Below are 9,733 nucleotides of genomic sequence, written 5' to 3' on the forward strand. Positions count from 1 at the left end.
CGCCCCCAGGACCCAAGCACCTCCCAGCAGGCCTACCTCCAACACTTAGGGTGGGATTTCAACATGAGATTTGGAGGAGAATCCAGATATATTGATCCCTGTCTAGTATCATTAAGGGGAAGTGGAGAGTGGTCCAGAAACTTGCTGGATGCTGCAGGAAGGGCTGCCTCCCAAGGGCATAAGCCCCAGGGAGCCGGCACCCCGATTTCTCCATCCTGTCCCCTCTGTCTGCCAGAGCCTCAGGGGCCCTTCCCCCCTGCATCACATCTGTGTTACTGATTCCCCACTGCAAAGTTGCAGTGTTTTCCTTGTCATTAATCAATATTTATTTTGGCAGCATCTATGTAAAATCTCACTTTTATTGAAACTTTTATCTATTAAAAATATGAAAATAATACTATCTCTGTTTTGTGCCTTCTTTAGTTTGCGAAGGCTGCCGTAACAAAGGAACACAGTCCTGGTGGCTTAAACAACAGAAATTTACTTCTCACAGTTCTGGAGGCTGAAAGGTCACCATCAAGGTGCGTTCCCCCTTGGCTTGCAGAAGACCCCCTTCCTGCTGTGTCCAGGCGTTGCTTCCTGTGTGTGCTCGCATCCCTGGTATCTTTCTTGATGTCTGAATGTCCTGTTCTTACAAGGACACTGACCCAACCAGATAAGCATCTACCTTAATCTCCTGTTTATAGGTCCCACCTGCAAATGCAGTCGTGTTCTGGTTCTGAGGTGCTGGGAGTTGGGGCTTTACAAGTAAGTTTGAGGGGGACCAAGCTTACCTTATAAAACGTGTGCATTTGCACCTCCATGCACATATGCATGTATGTGCCATCGAAATATAATGGAATGAGTGTCAAAGACAGACCTCAGATCCAGAGTAACAATGACTGGAGACAGGAAGCTGGGAGGACAGAGGAACCTGGGAGCACTAAACAGCAGTCTTCAAAGGGATCCATTTTCTGAGCACAGGATATGCAGGTTTTCATGATATTTAGCTTTGTAACTTTTTGAATATCTGAAATGTCTCGAGTAAATGGCTAGCCATCTCTTAAACAAAAAGCAGAAAGGCCATCACTAAGGGTAGGAGGTGGAGAGAGAGAAAAATGTAACCCAAATCGTTTTTCTGAAAATTGATTTTTGACAGGAGTGCAGCTAATTTGGAAGGTAAATTAACCTCTGAAATTCTGTATTTGAAAGACAGACCAGCATACAATATTTACCAGGCCTGGCAGTGGGAATTAAATGGCACTGCAGCCTCTCCGTAGGAAGTCAGGCCAGGCTCCGAAATATTTGCAGTGACCCCCCTGGGTCAGAGCACTCTTTTACTGCCAGCCACAGGGACACGAGGGATTGCTAAATTCCAGCATTTTCAAAAATCCCTGGGTCTGAGGGAGTTGGCTCTCTGTGGCTATTCTATACACAGGTGGGAAATTGGCTGTGCAGTGGGTACACTGGATGGAGCTTTGTCCCATCAGACCGCTCCTGGGCGGGCAGAGCCTGGTCAGACAACACATTTGGCTTCCGCACTGCCAGCTTTTGTCCCAGTTCCGTCTGCGCATAATCACTGGTATAGAGTGCACCATCTCATCGACCACTTACTCTGTAGCAATCCCAATAAATGACCATGTGGCTAACGAGACACAGGCTGGAGTTTGTGCAGATGAATGGAGCTTGACCGGGGTGTGTGCATTTCTCTGTCAGTGTTTATTTCCACCAGTCCTGGCACATCTGGACCCTGCTAGATGCTGCCCACTGATATCTAAAAGGGCGGACGTGTCAGTCAGCCTGTGCATGCATTCTGTACAGATGTCTCGTTTGACAGCCACATAGAACAGGCTTTGAGAAGTAAAACTTCCTGGGACTAGACCTTTGCTTCCCTGGCACAAATTCTCTTTCTGGCTTCTTCTCGCATCCCATGCTGACATTTTTACATGAACTTCCCTGTGCTTCCCCTTAGCTGTGGTGACAGCCCACGGACCACAGTATTTTTGTCCCTTAGGTGTTCTCCTCCCCCCGCCCCCATTTCAGTTCTCCTTTTTCTTCTAGGTCTGCCTCCTCTGGCGGGGTTTCCAGACCACTGCCTGTCAGTCTTCCATGAGCTCCCATGAATTACTGCTTTAGGCCTCTCCACCAGCCATGTCCTTCTGCCATCAGTGTAGTTAATTGCTGCGCATCTTCAATTCATAAAGCCGCTCTTCACCTGCTGGCCACAGGGCACAGAATAGTAATCAAGTTCTGTGTTGTTGGGCAGCTCACAGTCTAGTAGGACGGTACTAAAAATAAACAGAAACAAGGAAAGATGGGACGTGCTATGAAGGAGTCTGCTCAGTCCCCAAGAAAGACCATAAAAGCAGGGCCTTGTCTAACAAGAAAAATCGGGCAAGCTTTGTTAAGAAAATGGTAATTAGGCTGAAGGAAGGAAAAGAGCTGACTCTGGGAAGGGAGAACTCAGGTCGGACACAGCGTGCAGGGTGGTGGCCACGGAGCAGAAAAGACCTAGGCATAGGGCAGTGCTGAAAGGGTTTAAGAGATGAGGATGTGGAGGGGCCAAGTGGGGAGGCTCAACAATTATGCAAATCTTGCACCACGGAGCAAGTGTGAATACCAGACACTGACTGGCCATCTCAGAGGAACATATTCCAATCATACACAAATACAGGGTAAGTAATATCCTGGGACACAACTTCACAAACACAGCAGTGAGTAGCAGTGGAAGCCTTGGGGTTCCCAGGGTGTCAGTCATCTACTATCATGAGACAAACTACCCTGAGATGGCACCTCCAGACCACATTCCATTGGTCACAGTCCTATGAGTTCCCTGGGCTTAGCCTGGTGGAGCAGAGCAGGATTCTTGCGCGTGGGGCACTAATCTGGGAGGTGAGGGGACAGGAGTATCCACAAGCTTCCCATGGGCTTCTGCTGCTGAGGTTGTACAGTCCAGCCAGAGTATTTTTTAGGCAGGACAGTGAGCTTTCAGGAAAGCACAAGTGAAAGCTCCTAGAACTCTTAAGGACTGGGTCTGGAAGTGACCCACTGTTATTTATGTATTTATGACATTCTGTTGGTCAAATAGAATCCCCAGTCCAGTGTAGATTCAAGCGAAGAGGAATCAGACTTCACATTTTATTGGCATGATTCACAAAAAAAAAATGTGGCCATCTTTAATTTGACATCATGGAGCTACCAAGAGGCACCTGGGTACGAATGAGGTATTAATATCTGTGCGTGATAAAGAGCGACGCCTCAAAACTTGGTGATGGTGCAGAGTCTCTCTGCTACTGCTCCCAAGAACAGCCCATCACTTTAACTAAAATGGGGAATGAAACTTGAGTTTTTTGACTGTACTTTTTTTCTCTTTGCCCCTCAACAAGAGAATGAAAAGAATAGTCATATGAGATGCATCCAAACAGTAATGCACGCCTTAGGAGCTCATAGGTAAGAGGCAAGGAAGCCAGCTCAGAAGCTAATGTCAAAAGGTCTGGATCAGTCAATCTCATCCAAGTTTGGCAGAAATAGAGACTACAGTGCTGCCTCTGGATGTCTGTATAACCCAGTGCACACGCAGACTTCAGATGGGAGCCCGGTCCACAAACCAAAACTCCAAAGAAAATCTGTAGAATACTAAAACATAGAATTTCACCTGGCAAACTATAAATAATAGTCATCTAATTTTTTGCACAATCTCAAATACTTCTAAAGTATATTTCAAAGGTGAGAGGATGGAAGAAACAAAATAATCATAAAAAGAGGACAGTATGAAAGGGCAGATTTGAAAAATGAATAGGAAAGTTAACCATTAAACACAGGGAAACAGAGTTGTTGAAATGAATTTAAAACCATAATATTCAAGGATAAGATACACAGCAAACCAAACACAGCTGAAGAAAGACTTCGTGAATTGGAAGAGAAATCCAAGTAAATAACTAAAAGCAGCGCTGTGAGGTAGAGGCCCATCTGGAGATACGCAGGGTGAGATGATGAGGTCTTACATGCACTTAATATAAGGAAGGTACAGAGGGATTTTTAGAAGGACAATATTAATAAAGATATAGGCAAAGAACTTTTTTGAATTGAAGGAAACTCACTCAGGTTGAACAAAGTACCATTAGTTCCACATATGATAAATAAAAATAAGTAAATAAATTCATGCCAAATCCACCATGGGAACACATTTTTAAAAATTGTAATTAAGACCAAGATCTTTATTTAAAAGAAAATCAGAGAGATAAAACACTATATCCTCAAAGCATTGGCAGAATTTTCTTTAGCAACAATGGGTAAGAGAAGAAAATTCTGTAATCTTAAATTAGCAACAGTAAAAATCACCCACGCTAGAATTCTGTAGTCAGACAAACTCTCAGCTGAGAGTGGGGTGAAAGCCATTTTGTTTAAAACGTGCAAAGTCTAAGATGGCTTCCCGTTCACAAGAGTTGGCGAAACCATGATGAAGGGCGCTTGAGCAAGAAGAAACAAGAATGAGGAGAAGGGACGGTGAGAATGAAAGCAGGAAGCCGGCGCTGGACCAGGTGTGAGTGTCGGCTTCCGCGTGTTTGGGGAACTTTAGGAAGATGAAATGGAAAAGTTAGACTCCAGCAACCTGGGAGATAAGAGGTTAATAAGGCTTCTGTGATTTTGTTTTTGAGAAGGTTGAGAATGTTGACTAATTGTATACCTTTTCAGAAAAATAAAGATTGTGTGTGTATGTTATAAATGTTAGAGCCATCATTAGAAAAAGAGGTTTATAATATAAGCACATAAATAAGTCCCAATATTTAGTGGTTATCTGAGATATAGTGTTGTGTGTGTGTGTGTGTGTGTATATGTATACATATACATTTATGTATATATATATATATATATAAAATCTTATAGCATAGTACTTCTTGGCTTCTGTATTTATTTTGTAATCTGAATTACTTTTAATTCACATTAAATTCAGTAATCTGAATTACTTTTTTATTCACATTTTTTATTCTAAGTGTATCAAAAAGTTCTCAAAATAGAACATTCTATAGTATTATGCATTCATCATTTATTGTCTCCTTTATTTACATAATTACACTTTTTTTTTGAGACAGAGTCTCAGTATGTCACCATGGGTAGAGTGTAGTGGTGTCACAGCAACCTCAAACTCTTGGGCTTAAGCAATTCTCTTGCCTCAGCCTCCCAGGTAGCTGGGAGTACAGGCGCCTACCACAATACCCAGCTATTGGTTGTAGTTGTCATTGTTGTTTGGCAGACCTGAGCTGGATTTGAACCCACCAGCTCTGGTGTATGTGGCTAGCACCATAGCTGCTGAGCCATAATTACACATTTTAATACATTATCTCTGATTTTCACAACTCCAAAAAAATTACAGCTGTTACATGACAAAGACTAATGCTTAATGTGGCTGAAAAATTGTGCCCAGTCATGGGGTTGCAAGTGCCAGACTGGTGTTCAACCCAAGTCTGTCCATCTCACACTAAAGCCCGGCTGCTTCTGACACAAAGTGTTGACTCTAATCATTAAGGCAGCACCTTTTTAATTACAGTGATAATCTCTTTCTTACAATAAGGGTCTTGAAGGAAAGGGGAGGTGGCTTTATGAAGGAACGTATGCTTCCAGATAACTTGAAAATATAAGCAGCATGACCCACCTTATTTTTCCAAATCTGGAATTCCTCACCCTCCCAACATTTGCCAGTTAACTCATCTGCTCCTTTACGCCTCTCAACATCTGAATATAACATCTGTTATTATTTTCAGGGAGGGGGCAAGATGGGGCAAAATCCCATTAAGTTGGACTCTCATAATTCTGTAGACTCTGTGCACAATTAAGTCTAATCTCTTCATTTAACAGGAAAGAAAATCCCGTCCTAGGGAGGGGATGTCGTTTGTCCTGGGATTTCTGAGGCTGGAATTCCTTGGGCTTTTCCAGCAGGTGTGTGACCTACTGCTCAGGCTTTCTGTCCTCAGGCGCCCTCCCACCCCAACCCCTGCTGCTGAAGACACATTCCTTTGTGTTGAAAGCCCAGTGAATCCAGGAGCCTCTTTTTAAATGTCAATACCTCTGTGAGTAACCCAATAAACCAGATCCAACTGTTATCATTCTAATGTGAATTGGCCTGTAAGGGATTAGCACACTGGTCACCCAGTAAATCTGAGGTAATTACAGGGCACCGGTTCCCACAGCAGCAGGCTCTGGAGTTAGCAGGTCTGGAGTGCTCAGTCCTGCACACACTCGGTGCATTCCTGGGGTCATCACTTAACCTTTCTTAGTCTCCCCATTTCCCCCCCCATTTTCTCATTTACCTTATATGGCACCCGTAAGCATTCAAATTAGGTGAAACGCTCATACTCAGAGCACACACTCAGGAGCAGTGCGCATTTTTTATTTTTTACAATATTAAAACCCGTAAGTGAGAAAGAGGTGCCTTGGTAGGTGGCGAGTTACTTGTTCATGGAAGTGTTGGAGCAGAGGACAGATATTCCTTCTTGGGTCATGCCCAGCACAGTGCTGGTCCTGCCCCAGGCACTCAGGGAGCATTTGTGTGAGCTAAACATCCTGGACCTTTGCCCCCACTCCTGCTCTTCCTGTGCACTCTGCCCATGCAACACCTCCCCCACCCCCGTCCCCCATGACCGCTCCCCAAACAGTGCATTTTAGGGCATGTGTTCTGTGCTTAAGGACCTGTCCTCACTCATGGGCTTGTGTAGCGTCTTCTAATGGGGTTGCCTTAGCACACCCCTCTTGGCCACCCTGCATCGGGCAGACACACTGATGCTTCCCAGGGCCACGTGGATAGGAAGCAGGAAGCATCTAGGCAGGTGTGCAGCCATGGAGAGACAGAGGGAACCCCAGAGTGCAGTTTCCTTCTGAAGGGGCAGCCGACTGCTGCCTCAGGGAGATGTCCAGCCAGTGTCACCAGATCTATTTTCATTTCCAGAAGAGCCTAGCTTCAAATATTGTCAATTAATTCAAATACAAACAACAGTAGCAACTGCCAGAGCCCAACAGAAAACTTCTACAGGTGACTCCACACCTCATCCTGACACCCTGGGCTGCTCCCCTGGCAGCATCACCCGTGGAGGTCACCAGCCTCATGGTTCTTTTTTCCACAGCTGAGATGAACTCACCATTTTAATATGCTAAGACACTATTTTGTCCACAGAGAGTAGTAACCTGCCAAATGCCATTTCCTGGTCCTCAAGTGGAATGCTTAATACTATGGAATATATTATATAGTATTCAGTCAAGGAAGGACTTGTAGATTTTAAGTTTTGTGCAATTTAAAAAAAATTAATATTACTGATGCCAGTCATTTTTGTAGTACACCTTTGATGTGAACCAGCACATGTAAAGGTTTTCTTCCTCAGTTATCTGGGGGCTTCCAATTACTAGTCTCTTTTTATCATAAGTAAAAGTAAATTATAAAGAAAATTAAGACTCTGTACAGCAAAACAGTCTACCTAATCATCAGACTCAAGGTGCTCAAATGGGGTGAAATCTGATTTCCTGTTAAAATTTCCCTTTATCCCAAAGATTGTTTCATTGACTTGAAATATTCAACTTTCACTGACTTTAAGTACTTAATTTAAAATAACCTAGGACTTGGTTTCCAGATTGGATTTGTAAATGATTATAGGTATTACCAGTTAGCAGAACGGCTGAGAGAATTTTCAAAACTATTTTCATCATTATCTGCATAGAGCTCAAAAAATTAATAATATAAAGGGACAAAAATGCAATGGCTGAAAAAGAAAGAAAGTGTTTTTCAATAGTCTTTAGGACCAGTGAAGTTGAAAAGACCACAGTGTGAGTAGTGGTCAAGGGCGTGGCCTTAGTGGGGAAAAATCAGTTCAAACATTGGGAATCATGTGACACTCTATTTGAATCCTGATTCTGCCACTAAATATGTGTGTGACGTTAGAGCTTTTACCTAATGACTCACTTTCCTCCTTGGAAAGATGGTCTGGGAAAACATTCAAGAGGCTGGGTGAATGAATGTGAGATGCAAAGGAGCGTGTGAGTTCTGGCAATTTTTAAAATTTGTTATTATTAACAGCTGTGTGTAGTTCTGGGCGTGCAGGAGCTGGGGCAGGAGGTCCTGCAGCATCAGCGAGCAGAGAGCCGTGGACAGGGCAGGTGCTCCTAGACCTGGGGACAGCCACAGACGGACTCCTGTAGACTTTGGATGAGGGGGACTCTTTTATTTCAGCCTTGAGGAAATGGAACCCCACCCCTAGGGTGAGAGCCCTGGTGATGGTGTCCTGAGGAACAGGGACACTCTCTGCCTTCTATATGACTTTCTGATTCCAGCATCGGTGACTTTTCTTGGTTTTTCTGGGCTTTGACAGTCTTCCTCTCCCTTCTGTCCAGCACGTGGCTACAGATGTCTTCACCGTGAGCGGTAACTGCTGTCCCCTGCACCTTCCCTGTTCTCTGTGTCCTCACGGTCTGGGCGTGCAAAGGGGCTTCACATCTGTGTTGGTGGGAATCGGAAATGACTGCAGCTCTCAGGGCTGCTTTCTCTGCCCTCCCCTGGCTCACACTCCACCTGGCAGGTCACTCCTCTGTGTCCTCAGCCTGGCCATCCTCCCCTGAGCACTTCCCTGGGCTCCCTCCCTGGCTTCCCTGTGGCTACTTGTTGGCCTGTGTCCCCTGCTGGATGCCTGTCCTGGGATGCTAGGCTGCTGTTACTGGAGACTCTGTCCTCCCTCTCCCTCCCACAGCTGCCTGCCTCCCAGTTGGCCTCTGTAAGTATTTGTTGATTAGGTGAGCCCAAAACTCAGAGGCCTGGGTTTGATTTCTGAGTCTCTGAATCCGAATTTGGCTCCTATTCCCATTGCCTTGAAACCCCCCCCCCTTTTTTTTAGCATCTTTCTCTTCTGATTTTCCCGTGGTTTATCTTCAGTAACATTTTCTACTGAGGCCTCACTAGAGCCGGGCAGAGCTCCTACATGTCACCAGTCCCTGCCGGTAAACGTGGGAATTTCATTTCCCTGGGCAGGAACTTGGGCACAGGGCGGTCCCATCTCATCACTCACCACTGTCACTACCTTGGAGGCAGTTCAATCTTGGTACAGATGTGTGGCCAGCAGGGAGGCATTCCAGGGACAGGGCTGAGAGGAATTCCCAGAGTCACCTCACCTCCTCCCTAATGGAGAACGGTCCCCGTCCCAGAGACTGAGAGCTTAGTGTGAGATACCCAAGTGGGGTCTCATCAGACTCATTAAAGCCTTGGGAGAGGTCATGTCACTCTTGTGTTATTTTGTGAAAACTTAGCTGAAGCAAGTTTGATGTAATCTCCGAATTGATTCCTGGAATTTAGTGGGCAAAGTAGCTTCCCAGGTATCATACAGCTGCGCCCTGAGACCTGGGGAGGAATGCATTCCTTTGAAACAGTCATGAGAATTAAAGCAATGATTAGACCAGCCTCCGTGTAGGGATGTAGGAAGCAGACTTCCCGCAGAGCCTGTTTACAGGTTTTACCGTGGTTGGCACTTCAACACTGTGCACAGAGGTGTGGCATAAACAGGCACGTGGGTATGTGTGCGGTGATCTCTGGTGTTCAGATAACACATCAGACTGTTAATTGATTGACAAGTATGTTTTGAGTCTTGCGAAATTAGCAGCTGCATTATTCACCGTATTATGATTGTGTTCTAACAAAGCAACTCAATGTGATTGAAATATTGAATTCATAGTCCTAATAGAGACAGTGTTTTAAAGCTCAAAAAGGTACTTTTTTGATAAA

The sequence above is a fragment of the Otolemur garnettii genome, unplaced genomic scaffold (assembly GCF_000181295.1).
Source record: "Otolemur garnettii isolate 467f Iridium unplaced genomic scaffold, OtoGar3 scaffold00139, whole genome shotgun sequence".
Lineage (NCBI taxonomy): Eukaryota > Metazoa > Chordata > Mammalia > Primates > Galagidae > Otolemur > Otolemur garnettii.